Source organism: Dendrobates tinctorius, unplaced genomic scaffold (assembly GCF_039654945.1).
Source record: "Dendrobates tinctorius isolate UK_male_01 unplaced genomic scaffold, ASM3965494v1 ptg000132l, whole genome shotgun sequence".
Lineage (NCBI taxonomy): Eukaryota > Metazoa > Chordata > Amphibia > Anura > Dendrobatidae > Dendrobates > Dendrobates tinctorius.
This window is the reverse complement of record NW_027361800.1, coordinates 5,688,096-5,710,573: the sequence shown is the minus strand read 5'-3', so window position 1 is coordinate 5,710,573 and position 22,478 is coordinate 5,688,096. Positions and strand designations below refer to the sequence as shown.

At 44.8% G+C, this 22,478-nt stretch overlaps 1 long non-coding RNA gene across 2 annotated transcripts in view; it reads right to left on the bottom strand.

Annotated features, from left to right (window-relative positions):
- LOC141048052 (uncharacterized) overlaps positions 1 to 22,478 on the bottom strand; it is a 77,965-nt gene continuing 55,487 nt past the window's right edge. For both annotated transcript variants that reach the window (XR_012219954.1, XR_012219955.1), the window contains one exon: positions 1 to 2,359. This is a non-coding gene — a long non-coding RNA (uncharacterized lncRNA). The remainder of the gene's footprint in view (positions 2,360 to 22,478) is intronic.

The window sequence follows — 22,478 nt, the reverse complement described above, 5'->3', positions numbered from 1 at the left end:
ATGGCCACAGCTTTATTTAAATCACAGGATTAAAACAATCACATTAGGAGTCAGGTGAAGTGCTAGTACATTGGGATTCACAAGTACTGTGATATCCCCAGCTGTCTGACATACAGAACCAGGCCAGACAGCCATAAAGGGGCGGCACGCACTGGCTTGCCATTCAAGCAGAGCCAGTAAACTTTCAGGGCACCAATGACCCTATTATCCTCACTCCTGTGCTTAACCACTGTGCCCGCCCCTGATTGACGTTACCATTACAACGTCCTTGAGGCTGGCCACCAAAGCCGAGCCTGTTCACCACCATGAGGTTTTACATCCTCTATTAGTTAAAATGAGTCCCCCTTAACTTGCCTGCAACTTCCACCTGACTCCTAAACCGCAAAGCTGTGACGGGTTATAAATTCACATTTGACACTTTTTTTTATATAAATCATTTTAGTAAACTTATAAACTAGAAGTCCCTGCAAAAGCATTAAGGGGACTAACTTGGCAAACCTCCGACTCACAAAGAGTCATCCTACAGCACTCAGGAGAGGAAAAACCCCCTGTGGAGGAAACCTCTAGGGAACCATGGCTGAAGGATTGCCCTTCCCTTGGGCTCAGAAGGTTAATGCCGTTAACTCTTTATAGCCATGATAAAATTGAACCTGGAACAAAATATACAATGGCAAGTTCAAAAATACAATAAAGCATTCATCATACAAGCAATAATTAAAACGTTTTAGGACAATGATTATAAACAGGGCGGGTGGGCGGGAAATGCTTCCTCCTGTTCATCCTGTGCATGAAAGAGAGAGACACACAGATTTCCTGCTCTATATAAGCCCCACCCTCCTCACAGTAACCCCCAGGCACAGACATACTGGGCTTCTTACTCTGAAAGCAACATCCCTCGTGCTTAAAAATCTATACCACTACACCAAAAAAGCTGTAGGAGTAAAGGTCCACCCATCCCCAAGTCATGTCCTCCTCCGCCTATGGCTCCAGTGGTTTCTTGACTTATGGATATGGGACGGAATCCCACTCCATCTTAAAACCACCATAACTACAGTAAACCTAGGCACTAGAATAAATACACAACACATTATATTGGTTGTCAAAATGGCCACAGCTTTATTTAAATCACAGGATTAAAACAATCACATTAGGAGTCAGGTGAAGTGCTAGTACATTGGGATTCACAAGTACTGTGATATCCCCAGCTGTCTGACATACAGAACCAGGCCAGACAGCCATAAAGGGGCAGCACGCACTGGCTTGCCATTCAAGCAGAGCCAGTAAACTTTCAGGGCACCAATGACCCTATTATCCTCACTCCTGTGCTTAACCACTGTGCCCGCCCCTGATTGACGTTACCATTACAACGTCCTTGAGGCTGGCCACCAAAGCCGAGCCTGTTCACCACCATGAGGTTTTACATCCTCTATTAGTTAAAATGAGTCCCCCTTAACTTGCCTGCAACTTCCACCTGACTCCTAAACCGCCACCAGAGAGGCCATTTGACACCTTAAATGGACTCGACCCCCATCAACCATTTCTACATGCTATGGAAAGTCTGTGCACACAAGTAATAAACTTAAAATTCCAGAGCTCCGACAGATTAATTTTATCCATGCCATGCTACCAAGTTATGATCGATAATACGGTAACTACAGCAAAATAGCAGTTGCTAAACATCCTGCAATGAGGATCCCATAATGGGGAATGTGGAAAGTAAACCATAATTAAGGTCATAGCCACAATCTGAATACCTGTATAATGACATCTGTCATGCCTCAAAAAACTATTATACCGCTCGTATTGCAGCCAGCTCTAATAATTCACCAAATCACAGATTTTAGTTCTAGAAACCACCATTATTTACAGTAGCTGTGCAGTAAAATTTCGTAAACCCACTTACTATCACTACCCGAAAAGTGATGAACACATCAATAGAAAGATAATATAAATAGGGAGTAATTAAAAACTATACACAATATAACATTATAACAGACCATAAAATAACGTTCAGAATATCTGGAAGTAGTAATTTAAATAAACCTAAAGCAGAAAAAGTCTACAAAGGCATTATTAATAAAACTGCCACGCCATTGTTGTTTTTCATGCCCTTGATAACATTTACTGTTGACCTCTCCAACTGGGTCAACGGCATTGGGAATAGGCATATTGCCCTTCGTGTTAATGCACTTGATTACTTTACCCTTAGCCGCTCCCACTGGCTCAAGGGCACATAGATTAGGTACATTGCTCTTCAGTTTCATGCACTAGATAACTGCATTGTCCAGACGACAACCTTGTTCTCTTCTCCCCTCCAGCCGCTGTTCCTGGCTCAGAGGAGGCAATTTCTTCTGTAGGCCTGCAAAATATGATTGCCAGTTTATTAACAACTAACATAAACATTTACAATAAGTATTAAATACACAATCTTATACAACATGAGGGAAGGGTTCTTGGAGCCCCAAAAATTCTGGCTAAATATTTGGCAAAAAACACAAGAACTTAAAAATACACGTTACCCTCAGCCGTAAACCACCAGCTCGAGGGCACCAAACATCCCGTTCCGGGAAGTCCAACCACCAAAAGCTCCCGGGTAACACCCCGTCCAGTGTTACCCGTCCAGAGCCGTAACCAAAAGCCAGATCCAAAAGCTCCCGGGTAACACCCCGTCCAGAGTTACCCATCCAGAGCCGTAACCAAAAAGCCAGATCCAAAAGCTCCCGGGTAACACCCCGTCCAGAGTTACCCATCCAGAGCCGTAACCAAAAAGCCAGATCCAGAATTTTAACTTCCAATTCCTTTTCGCTGATTCAGCGTCAACTCCAAGAACCCCACCCCAGAGGTCCATTCTTAATATGGTTACCCCTACTGACAAGGTTATAAATAACTTCCAAGGACCCACTAAAAGGAAAACAAATAACTTTTTTTTTTTAATTTTAAATTCATGTCCTTATTAAAATAAACATAAAATAAACATCAAAGCATAAATAACGTTAACACGCTGGGGGGAGTCCTTGAAGCTCCCAAATCTGGTGATTACCAAACATAGTGAACATAAAATGTACCAACAATTACTCCCAGCCGTTACCCCACTGGCTCGGGAGCACCATAACCACAAGGGTTCCAATGTTCACTTGAATTTCCTGGGGATCCGACAAACCCTTGCCGAAACTCCCCTCCACCTTTCACCAGATCAGAACCATATTAACTTCCAAAAAGAGGAATCCATATCCCAATGGATCCCCCAGACCAATTTCAAACCAACTTCAAGGACCCCCCCAACCACCAGGGTCCAGGTAATCCACTCAGGCCTGTGCTATCCGCCATCTTAAGTAATATAAAATAAGCACTTGGTTGGTATACACCGATCCTTTTTTTTTTTTTTTTTTTTTTAAATATAATTATTATTCACACCTTTATTAAAACAAACATACCATAAAACATCAAAGCATAAATAATATTAACACGCTGGTAGGAGTCCTTGAAGCTCCCAAAAATCTGGTGATTACCAAACATAAAGTGAACATAAAATGTACCAACAATTACTCCCAGCCATTACCCCACCAGCTTGGGAGCACCATAACCACAAGGGTTAAAATGTTCACTCGAATTTCTTGGGGATCCGACAAACCCTTGCCAAAACTCCCCTCCACCTTTCACCATATCAGAACCATATTGAATTCCAAAAGGAGGAAACCATATCCCAATGGATCCCCAGACCATATTTAACCAACTTCAAGGACCCCTCCAACCGCACAAAATGTGGGATAAGTGAGGGTGAAAATCATGCAGGTTTACAACCAAGGTATACTGTACAACAGGTTAATAATGGAAAATATCCCATCTAAGGTCCAGGAATAGGCAGAGATGGGCAATGCTGTGTTATATGCTGTAACAATAAATGAGAAGCCGCCTGCTCCTCTACAGCAGTTACAAACTAATCGCCAGCTGTGCATAAATGGTAAGAAACATGTAGGTCTAATATAAGCTGCCTGCAGCCATAGGTGTGTGATAGAAAACTGCAAGTTCTGTATCCCAGCCAGTCACTCTACTACATACAACAGACAAGAGACAGGGCTGAAAACTGGGCCCATGCTGTGTCCTCCAGAGCAATGTGCAGCCTCACACTAGGAGTGCCCACTCACTGCCCGCCATGTGCTGAGTTATTAGTGCCCACTCACTGCCCGCCATGTGCTGAGTTATTAGTGCACACTCAAATGTGCAGAGTTACTCCACGATTATTTATTTTACACATGATAAAACAATCCATTCAGGCCTGTGCTATCCACCATCTTAGGTAATATAAAATAAGCTCTTGGTGGGTATACTCTGATCATGCAACATACGAGGGAGACAATATAAACAGGATGGATATATCCGGCAGGCCAGCATGTAACATAAGAGGACTAAAGGCAGCAATAGCTACAGAAATCAAGCACTAAGCTGGAAGTCATGTCCAGGTTATATGTACAGCCAGGAAAATGACCTGGAGACACAGGATGTCTATACCCAGCATGATCCGTATATAGCAGAGGGAGGAGTGATATCATGTATACAGACCTGTGGTACAGATTAAGTATACAGCACAGGAATAGAGCCTTTACACAGATACCACATATAGCGAGTAACCTGGTTACACTGGATCTGTACACCCAGCATCAAAGTATGTAACAGAGATGAGGTCACATACAGATCATCAGACTCCATAACTGGGAAGGGGGGATAATCAGCACACAGCAGGGTCAGTATACAGTGCACTGACATGAAGTGCAGCCTCTCATCATCATACATATACCATCCCCCGACTGCTCCTCTCTCACCAGTGTCTCTAATACATGTGACTGTCCAGCTCCATCATATTAATGGCAGACACTGTATGCGTCCCTGCTTTGTCCTATCATACATAAACCCAGAACTCATGAAGACTCTCTATAATACAGAAGTAATGTGGTATATCAGAAATGTCTGCAGGGTGGTCACACAAAAGCTGCCTCTGCAATAAGTGAGGGAACATGGCAGCTACATGAATTTCTGAGGTAATCTTGATCCCAGATATGATGTAGGAGCTGATACTACCCTAGTACACACTACACAATGTCTGAGGTGAATGCAGAGTAGTATATGAAACATGTCTGCAGGGAGGTCACACGGAAGCTCACAGTCTGTGAGGAAAAATGCAGCATGCACATGAGGGACATGGCAGCTGCATGAATTGCTGAGGTAATATTAATCCCATACATAATGTAGGAGCTGATACTACACTAGTACATGATGTCTGAGGTGAATGCAGAGTAGTATATGAAACATGTCTGCAGGGAGGAAAATGTAGCATGCACATGAGGGACATGGCAGCTGCATGAATTTCTGAGGTAATATTGGTCCCATACATAATGTAGGTGCTGATACTACACTGGTACATGATGTCTGAGGGGAATGTGCTCCTATTATCTGTAAATGTGAGGTGATAACCCCAGTATTACACTCCCTGACATTGCAGACATGCTTCCTCCTGTTCATCCTGTGCATGAAAGAGAGAGAGACACAGATTTCCTGCTCTATATAAGCCCCACCCTCCTCACAGTAACCCCCAGGCACAGACATACTGGGCTTATTACTCTGAAAGCAACATCCCTCGTGCTTAAAAATCTATACCACTACACCAAAAAAAGCTGCAGGAGTAAAGGTCCACCCATCCCCAAGTCATGTCCTCCTCCGCCTATGGCTCCAGTGGTTTCTAGAGGGTTTTTAACTGTTGGACCATCCCCTCGGCACCAGGGCAATCCAAATCCATATGGGAAAATTCCCCAAACTGCGGAACAAACCCATAATTGACCTGAAAGGGAGACTTTCTGGTAGACGGATTAATACGACAGTTGAATGCAAATTCTGCCATGGGTAATACCTCACACCAGTCTTCCTGTCTGGAGGAGGCCAGGCATCTCAATCTGCTCCAACGACTGGTTGGTGCGTTCAGTCTGTCCGTTGGATTCCGGATGATAGGCAGAGGAGAATGACAACATGACACCCAACTTCATAAAAAACGCTCTCCAAAACCTGGCCACAAGTTGCACACCCCTGTCCGACACCATGTTCACAGGCACTCCATGCAACTGAACAATGTGCTGTATAAACAAGCGGGCCAAGGTTTCAGCAGATGGCAACGCAGGCAATGGCACAAAGTGGGCTTGCTTAGAAAATTTATCAACCACTACCCATACCACTGAGTTGCGATTGGAAGATGGAAGATTAGTGATAAAGTTCATGGACAGGTGTGTCCATGGTTTATCTGGAATTGGCAAAGGCACCAATTCCCCGGCCGGCCGGAACTGAGAGCTTTTAGAGCGAGCGCACACCCCACAATTATTTACAAACCTTTTTATATCAGTACCCATAGAGGGCCACCAAAAACCCCTAGCTACTGCCCCCTGGGTAGCTGCAATACCAGGTTGTGCACTTAACACAGAATCATGAAATTCTTGGAGTGTGAGACGGAATTGTTCGGGTACAAACAATTTACCTGAGGGTTTATTCCTGGGAGCTTGTGCTTGTGATTCCAGAATCTCTCTGTAACTCAGAGGAGATTTCGGCTACAACCACTCCCGGTTGAAGAATGGAGGAAGGAGGTTCCGGAGGGGACACAGAATCAAAACTTCAGGATAAGGCATCCGCCTTTACATTTTTAGACCCTGGTCGGAACGTGATGGTAAAATGAAATTGCTAAAAAAAAAAAAAAAAAAAAAAAAAAGTGCCCATCGAGCCTGTCTGGAGGTCAATCTCTTAGCAGACTCGATATAGGCCAGGTTTTTATGATCAGTGATGACCGTAATGGGATGCACGGCCCCCTCCAAAAAATGCCTCCATTCTTCGAAGGCCAGTTTAACTGCTAAAAATTCCCTGTTACCGACATCATATTTTCTCTCGGCCGAAGAGAACATTTTATCGGTTTGACAAAAGGAACCGGCTTACAACACAGACCATTATTATTACATCCCCATCGGGTGATCTCCCCCTTCACCCAATCAATGAGAGGATTGTGGTGTTGCAACCAGGGCATTCCCAATACCAGTCCTGCAGGCAGATTATTCATAATGAAACAACTTAACTTTTCCACATGAGTGGAACCCACTTTCATAGAAAAAAAACTTCAGACAAAGCAAATTCCATCCCGGGTAAGAGGAGATGAATCCACAGCCACAATTTTAACAGGGTCTTTTAACCTGACTGTCACTATCTTATTAAGAGTCACCACTTGGGCATCAATCAGATTAATGGAGGAACCACAGTCAAAGGCGGTGGTCATAACAGGACCGCCAGCAAGTTCCAATTCAACCTGGAGCACCATCTTTGTACGTGAGAAAAAATGTACCTGGGAGTCTGGACAACCTCCTCGATTGTTGCCCAGACTTAGTTGTTTCACTGATGGTTTATCTGAAGAAGGGCAGGAGGGGCAATTCCTTTTCCAATGTCCAGAAACTCCACAGTAAAAGCATAGTAGATTGTCTCTGTGGTGCCTTCTCTCTTTCTCCTTAACCGAGACTGACCAAACCTCCATGGGCACAGATACAGGTGCAGTGTCACACAATTTAGGGTACAAGGGAGACTCTTGTTGCATTATTCCTCTAACACAGAGTCTCCAGTCCATATGGAACACCTGCATCATGGCATCCTCCAGGGTATCAGGAGGAGGATGTAATGCCAGAGCGTCCTGCAGATGGTCAGATAGGCCCCTGTGACGTCGTTCCAGGATACTTCGGCGGTCCAACGTCTAAACACTGAGCAGAACCATCCAGAGTGCCTCCCCTGTGTTACACTCATCACCATATCCTCTGCCAGACGCACGTCATAGATGTGCCCCAGAGCCTCAAAGAACAAGTTCACTGACATACGTTCAGGAGCAGAGGAAGAGAGAGAGAAAGCACATGCCTGTGGAGCCCCCAGAAGTAGGGAAATGACGACCCCCACCCTCTGGAACTCGTCCCCGGAGGAGCGGAGCCTCAGAGAAAAAAAAAAGCTTGCATCCTTCTCTGAACGACCTAAACTCCCTTTTATCCCCTGAGAAAGGGTCTGGCAATTTGACCGGAGATTCGGGGGATGCTAATGACACATCTCTATCCCCAGAACTAGGAGCCCCTGCAGCAACAGCCCCCTGCACAGTATCCTCCAACTGTTGCTGGGTATGGGCCATCGTGCGCTGTTCCACATGGAGTTTATGGAACATTTGGGTCAGGTGCTTGACCTGATCAGCCAAAGCTTGCATGGAATCCATGAAGATAACTTTTTCTGAGAGAGAAAAAAAAAAACTGAAATGGTCAGCTATAATGTCATGAACACCGCACTGCACTTGCTCACTGAGCCAGTGCGGGTGTCCTGAGTACAAAAAAGATACCTGTGGAGTGGGGCAGCAGTGGTGAAGATGCATACTTCAGACTAACAGGACCTGAAGCACGTGACTGCCGGGGGCGTGGCCCAAGCTCCACAGAGCTAGGAGCTGCAGGAAAACTCCTAGAAAGGTAACTACAGAACAAGTCACCAAGGGGCACAGGCAGAGACGCAAACCAGATCAAGCCGGGGTCAAAGCACGAGACAGCACGACAGCATGGATAGTCCGGACGTAGCAATAGATCAGAAAACCAGAACGAGCAATAGACGGTACAATAGGGACAAACTGTAATGGAGTAACAATAGCCAAGCCAGGAGGTCAGAACCGGAGAAGACAATAGTACCAAATCATGAGACAGAGAGCAGAGTGAGGGGACAGACCGGGTCATACACAGGAAGCAGACAAGCAATGCAGTATACACGCACACCAGGGGGGTCAGACACACAGCCAGAACAACAGTATAGCTGACAGGGAATCCTAGTCTGGGGTGAGTATCAATACCCCTCCCAGATTCAAATGGAGGCCAGCAAAATTAACCCTGAGAAAACAGGACATTAACCATGTCCTAACCATGACAATTATGTGGTGGGATTTGAATCATGGACCCCAACACTGAATGCAGCAGTGCTAACCTCTAACCCTCTTTCCTGCCCATTTAAAGGAAACCTGTCAGCAGGATTGTGCTCAGTTACATACAGACAGTGTCAGGTTGGCACCATTATACTGATTAAAATGATATCTGGATTGATGAAATCCATCTTGTGGTTGTTATCATAGAATCGTAGAGTTGGAAGGGACCTCCTGGGCCATCTGGTCCAACCCCCTGCTCAAAGCAGGATTCGCTAAATCATCCCAGTTAGATGTCTGTCCAGCCTCTGTTTGAAGACTTCCATTGAAGGAGAACTCACCACTTCTCGTGGCAGCCTGTTCCACTCATTGATCACTCTAACTGTCAAAAAGTTTTTTCTAATATCTAATCTGTGTCTCCTCCCATTCAGCTTCATCCCATTGCTTCTAGTCTTTCCTTGTGCAAATGAGAATAAAGTTGATCCTTCTACAATGTGACAGCCCTTTAGATATTTGTAGACAGCTACAAATTCTTAGGTGGCAGGCGCCCGTTAACAGGCCCACAGTTAACAGGCCCACAGTTAACAGGCGCCCGTTAACAGGCCCATTGTTGTTTAATCTTTAATTTCAGTTTTCAGTTAATGAGATTCTCATGCTTTGGGGTGGCCTGTAGGGGGGGTCTTTATGTGGTGCTCTGCTTACATATTCATCTGTAAGAAGATGAGCCGGACCGGAGGTACTTCTTTTGAGCCGGTTCTGGAACTGTCGGGCCTGTCACCATTGTTGTCCGGGGGAAAGCTTTGCAACCCGGACTGATCTTTGCACTTGACAGCAGAGGGCGTGACTAAGGTAAAAAAAGAGCCTGGGCTTGGGAAAGGGAAAGCAGACTTGGCAGGAAGAAGCAGCGCGCAGCAGGGGAAGTTTGGTGCTCAGTCTTCTCAGCACTGTGACAGCGCAGGCCCGCTTCCCTACGGCCAGGTACAGTGACTGTGACCAGAGACCTGCCGTGTGCCCGTTGGTCCACGCAACCGAAGGTGCCAAACACTGTGGGCCTGTTAACGGGCGCCTGCCACCTAAGAATGACCAGGTGACCCATCTAGAACTTTGCCCTTCCTCACCCACATACTACTGTTGAGCTGCGTCACGCTCTGGCAGTGTTAGAGACTGCGCTGCACCTCACATGACGTATACTGGACCTAGGACCCCGCAGAAAACAGCGAGGACTCATTGCCACCGCCGGGAACTGCATCATCAACTTCTTCAGGATGACACCGGAATCAGATCTAAAATACCACCTTCTTGTGGGGGGTCTTCTACTATTCCCTCTTCCCCTACTTGTTCCTCTCCCTCTGCCCCTACCTCTTGGGTTATTCAGACGGATATCACAGTCTGAGGCTTCCGCCAATGATATATCCGTCTCCGGTTTCCTACTTGGCCTTACAGTGGAGAAGGAATATGTTTTATTTTCTTTGAATTCTTGTATATCCCTCATAAAGAATCTGTTTTTTCTCTTTGAGGTGATATTCGAATCTCTCCACTGTATTTTGCAATTGTGTCTCCTTCTTAGTAAAATCCTGTTCTAAGGAAAAAATGTTTGTTATTTCTATTTGCTCTTTCAGAGTCTCATTTAAGGTAGACAAGTTTTGTTTTTCTTCCTCAAGTAGTAATCTCATCAATCTAATTGAACATTTGGTGGCCTCTTTTTCCCACCTAGTAATCAGATTGGGATTTTTATACCAAAAACCCGGTGACAGTGTGATCCTCAGGTGTCTTGGTACTATCCCTGATTTAATGCAGTTATCGAGACTTTGTACCTCCCACCATGAAGCAATCTGATCCTTGTATATTTTGGTCAGTTCCTTAAAGGATGCATTGAAGGAGGGTACATATTTTTGAATGTGCGATCTGAGAACACATCCCTAACCTCTGATACCCACTGGTTGGTGTCAATTCCAGTTGTGAGAAAACCTGCCTTGCCACAAATAAATACTAGAGTAGCGGGATTTTATATCCAAAATGTAAATCCAAATTAGCAATGGATAAAATATAACTTTTAATCATGTATTAAAATAATTGACAAAAACATCACCCTCGTGAAAACATCACACCAAAAACCACGACAACGAAGAAAACAGATAAAAGATATACTCACAGGATCTCGCTGTCCTGAAGTAGAGTATATGGCCTCCATTTCAATAAAAAGTCTATATTTTGGAGTGGTTAATGGATGGATAAGATAACTAAGTACACCAGGCTCCCACTGGAGCAAAATGCCAATATCACATTCATAAAGTCATACCATCAATCTATGAGAACCACCAAAATTACTGTTATAAACTCTACAAAAAGTGCTCTGTGCCTATCATTAGATTTTTGAGAACCCTCCAAAATAGGCTCAAAAAGGGGTTTTATACCAATCATGGAATGCTTGCAAATGAGCACTTATCGCATAAATAGAGAGTTGCAAATTGGCTGATAAACGTGAGGCCATGTGAATTAATGCAGCTTGTAAGAGGAGGCAGAGGGGAGAAAAAGTTATTTTTTGCAGATTGATCATAACCAAGAACCATGCTACCTCACTACAACTGTGAGCATTCACAATGATCAAATTGCATGAACATATCAAAAATGCTGCTTTAGTATGCTCTTATTGCGGCTTTTACATAGACAGATCTCACCCGGTACCAAGGAATCCAGTCTCTCCAATAGCTTTACCATGACACTAAGCCCATATTGTGCTATCAGTGCGGTAAGCCCATATTGCGCTATCAGTGCGGTATTGCCTGCCTCCAGATTGCGTCTCCCGACGCTTTTCGTTAAAGTACACTCATCATGGGAGTCTTGGCAAAGATATCCGGCTGCCTTACAGTAGTCCCCGTTCTCATGGTTAAAATAACACTCACTGGCGGCCGCTTCACTCATAGACACGTCCCCGGCGTGTGACGCGCTCCCAGTGGACGGACGCTGTTAGTGACGTTACACATACCCGGCCTATGGAGCGCTCCTGTCGCTATGGTGAACACAGGAGTTTAGAGAGAAAAAAAACTCCCGTTCAGATCCATTATCTTGCGGCCCTCATAAACATCACGCCGTCCACAAAATTAACTCTTTGCCGTTAGGAATCCTCAAAAAACCTAATACAGCTCCAGAAAACAATAGACAATAATAAACTTTCCTTAAAATAAAAATTTTCTATGTCTGTGCATATCTCCCACTTAAATGTGTTTTATATGTTAGGGGAGAAAAAAAAAAATCAAGAGTGGCATGATTCAGAAAATCTCAGCACACCGTGGCAACAACCATGTGTACAATATCCAGTGAGATATGAGAAAATTATAGACGACGTTTAATGTCCAGGGTTTGAACTATTAAATAGTTGAGGGGAAGAGTGGGAACTGTGTTATTTTCCTGGCCCCATATATATTGATCTTGCCCCCCATATGTCTCCATCGTGCCTCCCCATATGAAAAGCCCCCATATACAGGGGGAATGGAAAATATTCAAACCCCTATAAATTTTTCACTCTTTGTTTCATTGCAGCTATTTATTAAAATTCAAAAAAGTTCATTTTTTCTCATTAACATACACTCTGCACCCTATCTTGACTGAAAAACAGAAATGTAGAAATTTTTGCAAATTTAATAAAAAAGAAAAACTGAAATATCACATGACCATATGTATTCAGACAACTGTCAACTGGCCCTATATGTCTCCATCTTGCGCCTCATGTGTCCTCCCATCATGCCCCCCATTTGTAGGAGGAGAGGCCTCCGCCGAGTACCCAGGCCTTAACCGAGGGGACCGTCTTCCAGGTTCCTGGGGTATCTGTTTCCAGGGAGCAGAGCTAGGGGATGGACTGCTGAGACTGACAGGGCAGTTGGGGGAGGAGTCCAGAGAAGAGGGGTGGAGAGGGCCAGACTGTGGGAGTCAGCAGAACGAGGTGGATACTTGGGGAGGGCCAGAGAGTGAGAGCCACGAGCAGCTTCCAGAGAGGAGGACAGCGACAGGAGGAAGACTCTGGGTGGACCGCAGGGAGACGGCACCGAGCTTACCGACAAAAGAAGACTGCTGCCTCACTCCAGCTGCGGCCTACTCACAGCCGTCCGTGGCCGACGCCGCCTCACTCCAGCTCGTCGCTGCAGCCTCCGCACTGCTGCCCACAGCCACCGCCGCTTCACTCCTGACCACGGCGGTGACTCCTCCTTTGCCGCTCCAGTCCGCGGTAGAGACATGGCCTGTACCCGCTGCGGATCCTCCAGTGCGGCCTCAGACTGCACCTGTGGCTTATCACCCACCACTTATCACCGCCGCTGCCAGTCCCTGTCAGGGAGTTGCAGCCTGTACTCTCCCACTCCCAGGCAGTATCCCGCTGCCTCCGCTGGGGGACATCCCACCAAAGAACTCTCCGCGGGCCTGTTGTGCCCCTACTCCTCCTGGGCGTCGGAACGCCCGGACTACGCCGGATCTTCAGCGGCTGGGCCCAGTGGCTGTGACGCAGACACCGTGGAACAGAGCGCTGAGGGTCGTCAGGACGGATAAGTGATACATAGTGACTAAGGACCCGTAGTCAGCCATTCCGAGGCCATATAGTGACCGGTCTTTGCCGGATTAGTTGTGTTCTCCCAATCCTTGCTTATCTGTACTGGCTCCCTGCGATGACAACTACTGTTATTCTGTTGGTTGCATAACAATAGCCCTAATGGCATTTATCTATAAAAGTTAACGTTCAAAGTCATTTCTGTCTTGTGTCTTGTTACTGCATCCTGCGTACCTGCTATTACCACACATTTGTCTCCATCATGCCCCCATATATGTCATCTCACCCTGGCCCCCATATGTCTCCATTTTCCTTCTCTGACCGGGGTACAATGGCATCATTTTCTCCTCAAACATTTGTGATGCGGATGCGCTGGCACATGACAGTGATGTCATACGCTGGGGAAGTTCGCTTTGACATAAGCTGCCAGCCTTTGATTGGCTAATTGCGCTGGCACATGACAGTGATGTCATGCGCCGGCGACGTGCACGTTGACATAAGCTGCCAGCCTGATTGGCTGCAGTGCAGGAAGTGGTTCACGCATGTTCAGTTATTAGTAAATGGCTGAATCTTTCCCCTGGGACCTGGCAAGGAGGGAGGCCCGTGCGGGCCGCCTCCTCACCAGGCCCCGTACGCCAGTAAAGGCAGTAATGCCCTGATGGTGACCCTGATGAGAACCTGATGAGAGTTGTCTCAGGAGACTAGAAAAAAAAATTATAGACAAATATGTTAAAGGTAAAAGTTATAAGACCATCTCCAAGTAGCTTGATGTTCCTGTGACTACAGTTGCACATATTATTTAGAGATTTAAGATTCATGGGACTGTAGCCAACCTCCCTGGACATGGCCGCAGGAGGAAAATTGATGACAAATCAAAGAGATGGATAATACGAATGGTAACAAAAGAGACCATAAAAACTTCTAAACAGATTAACCCCTTTCTGACATCCGACGAACTATCCCGTCCATGAGACCTGGGCCCCTATGCCCATGGACGGGATAGTACGTCTACCGCGATCAGCGGCGCCCACGTGGTGAGCGCCGCTGATCGCGGCCGGGTGTCAGCTGATTGTGCCGGGTGTCAGCTGTGATAATGTGTCAGGGGCGGTCACGGACCGCCCCCGACACGTTAACCCCTTGCACACCGCGATCAAACATGATCGCGGTGTACCGGGGGTTAAAGGGAAGCATCGGCAGGGAGGGGGCTCCCTCCGTGCTTCCCTGAGCCCCCCACGGCAGCGCAATGTGCAGCGCTGCTGCGGGGGGCTCCTTTCCTGCAGGCCCCCCCGAATCCAAGATGGCGACGGGGGCCTTCGGGGGCCTGCAGGAAGCTGGCTTCCTCAGTGCCTGCAAAGCGCAGGCATGAGGAAGCCTTCTGCACTGCCTGTGACAGATCGCTGATCTGTCACAGTGATCTGTGATGTGACATATCAGCGATCTGTCACAGGACAGTGATGTCCCACCTGGGACTATTTAATAAAGTTAAAAAAAAAAAAAAAAAAAAAAAAAAAAAATATTCCCCCAATAAATCCATTTTTTGGAAATAAAAAAAACAAAAAAAAAACGATAAAAGTACACATATTAGGTATCGCCGCGTCCGTAACGACCCGCCCTATAAAACTGTCCCATTAGTTAACCCCTTTAGCGAACCCCTTAAAAAAATAAAAAACGAAGCAAAAAATAAGGATTTATTATCATACTGCCAAACAAAAAGTGTAATAACGCGCGATCAAAAAGACGCATATAAATATCCATGGTACCGCTGAAAACGTCATCTTGTCCCGCAAAAAACGAGCCACCACACAGCATCAGTGAAAAAATTAAAAAAAAAAAAAGTTATAGCTCGCAGAATAAAGTGATGCAAAAATATTTTTTTTATATAAAATAGTTTTCATTGCATAAAACCGACAAAACATAAAAAAACGACCTAAATGAGGTATCGATGTAACCGTACTGACCCGAAGAATAAAACCGCTTTATCAATTTTACCGCATTCGGAACGGTGTAAACGCACCCCCCCAAAATAAATTCATGATACGCTGGTTTTTGTTCATTCTGCCTCCCAAAAATCGGAATAAAAAGCGATCAAAAAATGTCACGTGCCCGAAAATAGTACCAATAAAAACGTCAACTCGTCCCGCAAAAAATAAGACCTCACATGACTCGGTGTGTCAAAATACGGAAAAATTATAGCTCTCAATATGTGGTGATACAAAAACTATTTTTACAATAAAAAGCGTCTTTTAGCGTGCGACAGCTGCCAAATATAAAAACCGCCATAAATAGTAAATCAAACCCCCCGTTATCACCCCCTTAGTTAGGGAAAAATAATAAAATAAAAAAAAAAAAAAAAGGTATTTATTTCCATTTTTCCACTAGGGCTAGGGCTGAGATTAGGGTTAGGGGTGTGTTGGGGTTCGGGTTGGAGTTAGAATTGGGGGTTTCCACTGTTTGGGCACATCAGGGGCTCTCCAAATGCAACATGGCGTCTGATGTCAATTCCAGCCAATTCGGAGTTGAAAAAGTCAAATGGTGCTCCTTCCCTTCCAAGCTCTGCCATGCGCCCAGTGTTTTACCCCCACATGTAGGGTATCAGCCTACTCAGGACAAATTGCAAAACAATTTTTGGGGTCCAATTTCTCCTGTTACCCTTAGGAAAATAAAAAATTGGGGGCAAAAATATCATTTTTGTGGAAAAAAATGATTTTTTTATTTTCACGTCTGAGTGTTATAAACTTCTGTGAAGCACTTGGGGGTTCAAAGTGCTCACCACACATCTAGATAAGTTCCGTGGGGGGTCTAGTGTCCAAAATGGGGTCACTTGTGGGGAGTTTCAATAGTTTAGGTACATCAGGGGCTCTCCAAACGCACATGACACCCGCAGACAATTCCATCAAAGTCTGCATTCCAAAACGTCACTGCTTCCCTTCCAAGCCCCGACGTGTGTCCATACAGTAGTTTTCTTCCACATATGGGGTGTCAGCGTAATCAGGACAAATTGGACAACAACTTTTGGGGCTCAATTTCTCCTGTTACCCTTGGGAAAATAAAAAAATTGGGGACTAATTGATCATGTTTGTGGAAAAAATACGATTTTTTTATTTTCATGCCCGGGCATTATAAACTTCTGTGAAGCCCTTGGGGGTTCAAAGTGCTCACCACAGATCTAGATAAGTTCCTTAGGGGTTCTCGTTTCCAAAATTGGGTCATTTGTGGGTGTTTCCACTGTTTAGGTACATTAGGGGCTCTCCAAAGGCAACATGACACCCGCAGACCATTCCATCAAATTCTGCATTCCAAAACGTCACTACTTCCCTTCCGAGCCCTGACGTGTGTCCATACAGTAGTTTTATCCCACATACGGGGTATCAGCATACTCAGGACAAATTGGACAACAACTTTTGGGGTCCAATATCTCCTGGTACCCTTGGGAAAATAAAAAAAATGGTGACTAAAAGATCATGTTTGTAGAAAAAAAAATACGAATTTTTTATTTTCACGCCCGGTCGTTATAAACTTCTGTGAAGCACTGGGGGGTTCAAAGTGCTCACCACACATCTAGATAAGTTCCTTAGGGGGTCTAGTTTTCAAAATGGTGTCATTTGTGGGGGGTTTCCACTGTTTTGGTACATCAGGGGTTTTCCAATCGCGACATGATGTCCGATCTCAATTCCAGCCAAAAACGTCAAATGGCGCTGCTTCCCTTCCGAGCTCTGCCATGCGCCCAAATAGTGGTTTACCCCCACATATGGGGTATCAGCATACTCAGGACAAATTGCACAATAACTTTTAGGGTCCTGTTACCCTTGGGAAAATAAAAATTGGGGTGAAAAGATCATTTTTGTGGAAAAAATATGATTTTTTAATTGTACCGCAGTACGTTATAAACTTCTGTAAAGCCCTTGTGGGTTCAAAGTTCTCACCACATATCTAGATAAGTTCCTTGGGGGGGGGGGTCTAGTTTCCAAAATGGGGTCACTTGTAGGGGGTTTCCACTGTTTAGGTACATCAGGGACTCTCCAAACGTGACATGGCGTCCAATCTGATTTACAGCCAATTTTGCATTGAAAAAGTCAAACGGCGCTCCTTCCATTCTGAGCTCTGCCATGCGCCGAAACAGTCGTTCCCCCCCCACATATCAGGTATCAGCGTACTCAGGACAAATTGAACAATAACTTTTGCAGTCCAATTTCTCCTGTTACCCTTGGTAAAAAAAAAAAAAAAATTGAACCTGAAGTTTTTTTTTTTTATGAAAAAAAGTTAGATGTTCTTTTTTTTTAAATATTCCAAAAAATTCCTGTGACGCACCTAAAGGGTTAATAAACTTCTTGAATGTGGTTTTGAGTACCTTAAGGGGTGCAGTTTAGAATGGTGTCACTTTTGGGTATTTTCTATCATATAGACCCCTCAAAGTGGCTTCAAATGTGATGTGGTCCTAAAAATAAAATGGTGTTGTAAAAATGAGAAATCGCTGGTCAACTTTTAACCCTTCTAACTTCCTAACAAAAAAAAAAATTTGGTTCCAAAATTGTGCTGATGTAAAGTAAACATGTGGGAAATGTTAGTTATCAAGTTTTTTGTGTGCCGTATCTCTGTGATTGAAGGGCATAAAAATTCAAAGTTGGAAAATTGCGAAATTTTCGCCAAATTTCCGTTTTTCTCACAAATAAACGCAAGTTATTTGAATGAAATTTTACCACTAACATGAAGTACAATATGTCACGAGAAAACAATGTCAGAATCACCGGGATCCATGGAAGCGTTCCAGAGTTATGACCTCATAAAGGGACAGTGGTCAGAATTGTAAATATTTGCCCGGTCATGAACGTGCAAACTACCCTTGGGGGTGAAGGGGTTAAAAGTGAACTTCAAGGAACATAAGTGTCAGTTTCAGGTCGCACCATCCGTCGTTGTATGAGCCAAAGTGGACTTCATGGGAGATGACCAAGGAGGACACCATTGTTGGGAAAAAAAAAAAAACACATTAAAAAGGCCAGACTGGAATTTTCCAAACTACATATTGACAGGCCACAAAGCTTCTGGGAGAATGTTCTATGGACAAATGAGACAAAAATGGAACTCTTTGGCAAGGCACATCAGCTCTATGTTCATAGACAGAAAAATGAAGCATATCAAGAAAATAACACTGTCCCTACTGTGAAACATGGAGGAGGCTCTTTTATGTTCTGAGGTTGCTTTGCTGCATCTGGCACAGGGTGTCTAGAATCAATGAAATCTCAAGACTATCAAAGGGTTCTAGAGACAAATGTGCTGCCCAGTGTCAGAAAGCTTGGTCTGTCGCAGGTCATGGGTCTTGCAACAGGGTAATGGCCCAAAACACACAGCTAAAAACACCCAAGAATGGCTAAGAGGAAAACATTGGACTATTCTGTAGTGGCCTGCTATGAGCCCTGACCTAAATCCTATTAAGCATCTATGGAAAGAGCTGAAACATGACGTCTGGAAAAGACAACCTTCAAACATTGGACAACTGGAGCAGTTTGCTCTAGTGAGCCAAAATACCTGTCGCGAGGTGCAGAAGTCTCATTGACAGTTACAGGAATCGTTTGATTGCAGTGATTGCCTCAGATTGTGCAACAAAATATTAAGTTAAGGGTACCATCTTTTCTGTCCAGGCCTATTTCATGAGATTTTTTTATTTTTAAATTCCGTGGAAGCATGGTTGAAAAACAATGTCTGACTTTCATTTGTTAATTTTCATAAATTTTTTTATTTATTACTACTTTTGTCAGATTTAAGTTATTTATGTGACCATTGTGATTTTTTTTGTTATTAAACGAGGGGTACCAAGAATTTTGACCACGTGTGTATATTACAAATCTTCCAAGTTGTGCAATTCTTACGAAAATGTCCAGAGCGACCAGAGTATAGACAGAGTCCGAAGAGCTTGTCTCCATCTTTTCTCAGCAATGCGAAGACTGGCAACTCTAACCTCGGATAAATGGACCTGCTCTGGGGAAGTGTAACCTGCGGCCTGCTGTTCACCATGTCTCTCACAGATTCGGCAGTCCATTCTATGTCCTGAGTCATGGCCTCCATCAGAGAACAAGGAGCATCATGGAGGACCAACTGTGACGACCTCTGGAGTGGACCCTCTGGGTCGCGACACCAGCCCACCCAGGGTGAGCCGACCTATACAGGGAGTGTCAGGGGAAGGCCCAGGGGGACAAGGTACCACGACTGCTGGAACCAGGTGGCCAGCTCACAGAAGACACGAGTGAATGTGTCTAGCAAGGTGCAACAGGGAATGTATAGAAAACAGGAACGTGCAAAGCGTGGACACAGGGGAATGCAGGGTATAGGACAGTACAAGGCGTGTGCACGGGCGTACGGAAGGTTCAGGACAGTATAAGGCAAGTACATGGGAGTGCGCTGGATAATGGATAGTGCAAGGCGAATACACGGGAGCACGCATGGCACGCACCAACAAGCACACCCGGGTGCGGGCAAAACAGGATGCGTGCGAGGGGCACGCCAGAGTACAAGGCTAGACAGAATGCGGGCTGAGAATCATGTCTGAATACAGGGTTAGACAGAGCGCGTGCTGAGTAGCACGCCTAAGTAAAAGGCAAGGCAGAAGGTGTGCTGAGAAGCACGATAGGACACAAGGCAGGAGCTGAGCATGTGCTAAGGAGTACGACAGAGCACAGAGCAGAGCGTGTGCTATGGGGCACAACAGAACACAGAGCAGAGCGTGTGCTAAGGAGCATGACAGAACACAGAGCATGTGCTATGGAGCACAACAGGACACAGTGCATAGGGAGAGCATGTGCTGTGGCACCTGACAGAGCACAGAGCAGAGCGTGTGCTAAGAAGCACAACAGAGCACAGTACAGGGGACCTGAGTACAAGGAGTGACCGAGCAGGGACCAAGCAGGCCGAGCAGGGAAGCACAACAATAATCAGGCACCTCCCATAGGAAGAGGTAGCCTGATATAGGGCATGAGCGCTGGGACTTCCAGGTCAGGTCCTCCAGGACCACAGAGACGGTGAGGCTGCAGACAGAGGAGAGAAGGGAGCGCATATGAGCTAGCAACACAGTGCATCAGCACCGGAATTGGTGACATTGGGAGAGGAGTCCCGGCACCGGGTGAGCATGGCGTAACACCAGCGCATCCTTGAGTGTTTCGGAAAGGCCTCTTGGAACTGGCACTTGAGAGCTGCATTGTTCCATAGAACTTCGGTGGACCACTGCCGAAACTCCGAAATTGCACCTCCATATCCTCCAAACTGGAGGTCAAAAAGGAGTGCCTTGTGTCAAAGAGGCAATGTATTCATCCGTGGATACAGTCCTGATTTTTTAAAAAGAGGAGAGAGGTGAATAAAATGGACCATAATGGTATGTGTTTGTACCCAATATTGTCCATATACACTGTGTTCCAAATTATTATGCAAATGATATTTTTCTCTGATTTTCCTAAATAGTCGGTACAAATGACAGTCAGTCTAATAAAAGTCATCACCCGTTAGAGTATGCATCGAATTTTATTGAAGAAACCTCCCAATAACAGTATAATCTCCAAAATGAATAAAAACTCAAATTGCACTGTTCCAAATTATTATGCACAGTAGAATTTCTAAACATTTGATATGTTTTAAAGAACTGAAAATGCTCATTTGTGGAATTTGCAGCATTAGGTCACATTCACTGAACAAAAAGGATATTTTGGAGTTAAATAGCTTAACAGGCCAAGTTACATGTTAACATAGGAACCCTTCTTTGATATCACCTTCACAATTCTTGCATCCATTGAACATGTGAGTTTTTGGAGAGTTTCTGCTTGTATTTCTTTGCATGAAGTCAGAATAGCCTCCCAGAGCTGCTGTTTTGATGTGAACTGCCTCCCACCCTCATAGATCTTTCGCTTGATGATACTCCAAAAGGTTCTCTATAGGGTTGAGGTCAGGGAAAGATGGTGGCCACACCATGAGTTTATCTCCTTTTATGCCCATAGCAGTCAATGACTCAGAGGTATTCTTTGCAGCATGACATGGTGCAGTGTCATGCATGAAGAGGATTTTGCTCCTGAAGGCACATTTCTGCTTTTTATACCATGGAAGACAGCTGTCAGTCAGAAACTCTATATACTTTGCAGAGGTCATTTTCACACCATCAGGAACCTTAAAGAGCCCTACCAGCTGTTTCCCCATGATTCCGGCCCAAAACATGACTCCTCCACCTCCTTGCTGACGTCGCAGCCTTGTTGGGGCATAGTGGCCTTCCACTACTCCATCCATCTGGACCATCCAGGGTTGCTCGACACTCATCAGTAAACAAGACTGTTTGAAAATTAGTTTTCATGTATGTCTGGGCCCACTGCAACCATTTCTACTTGTGAACACTGTTTAGGAGTGGCCGAATAGTAGGTTTATGCACCGCAGCATGCCTTTGAAGGATCCTACACCTTGAGGTTCAAGGGACTCCAGAGGCACGAGCAGCTTTAAATATCTGTTTGCTGGTTTGTAATGGCTTTTTAGCAGCTGCTCTCTTAATCCGATGAACTTGCCTGGCAGAAACCTTCCTCATTCTGCCTTTATCAGCACAAACATGTCTGTTCTCAGAATCAACCACAAATCTCTTAAAAGTACGATGATCACGTTTAAGTTTTTGGGAAATATCTAATGTTTTCATCTCATGACCAAGGCATTGCACTATTTGATGCTTTTCAGCAGCAGAGAGATCCGTTTTCTTTCCTAAATTCCTTGAAACCTGTGCCCTGCTTAATAATGTGGAACATCATTCTGTAGTATTCCTTTAATTGGGCTCACCTGGTAAACTAATTATCACAGGCGTTTGAGATTGATTTCAGTGATCCAAAGAGCCCTGATACACAATACCATCTATGAGTTTATTTGAAAAACAAAAAAATTACATCTTTATGACACTTAAATCCAATTTGCATAATAATTTGGAACGCAGTGTACATTATATTGTCCATATTCATTTTTCTCTTATTCTCTCCCGTTTCTTTT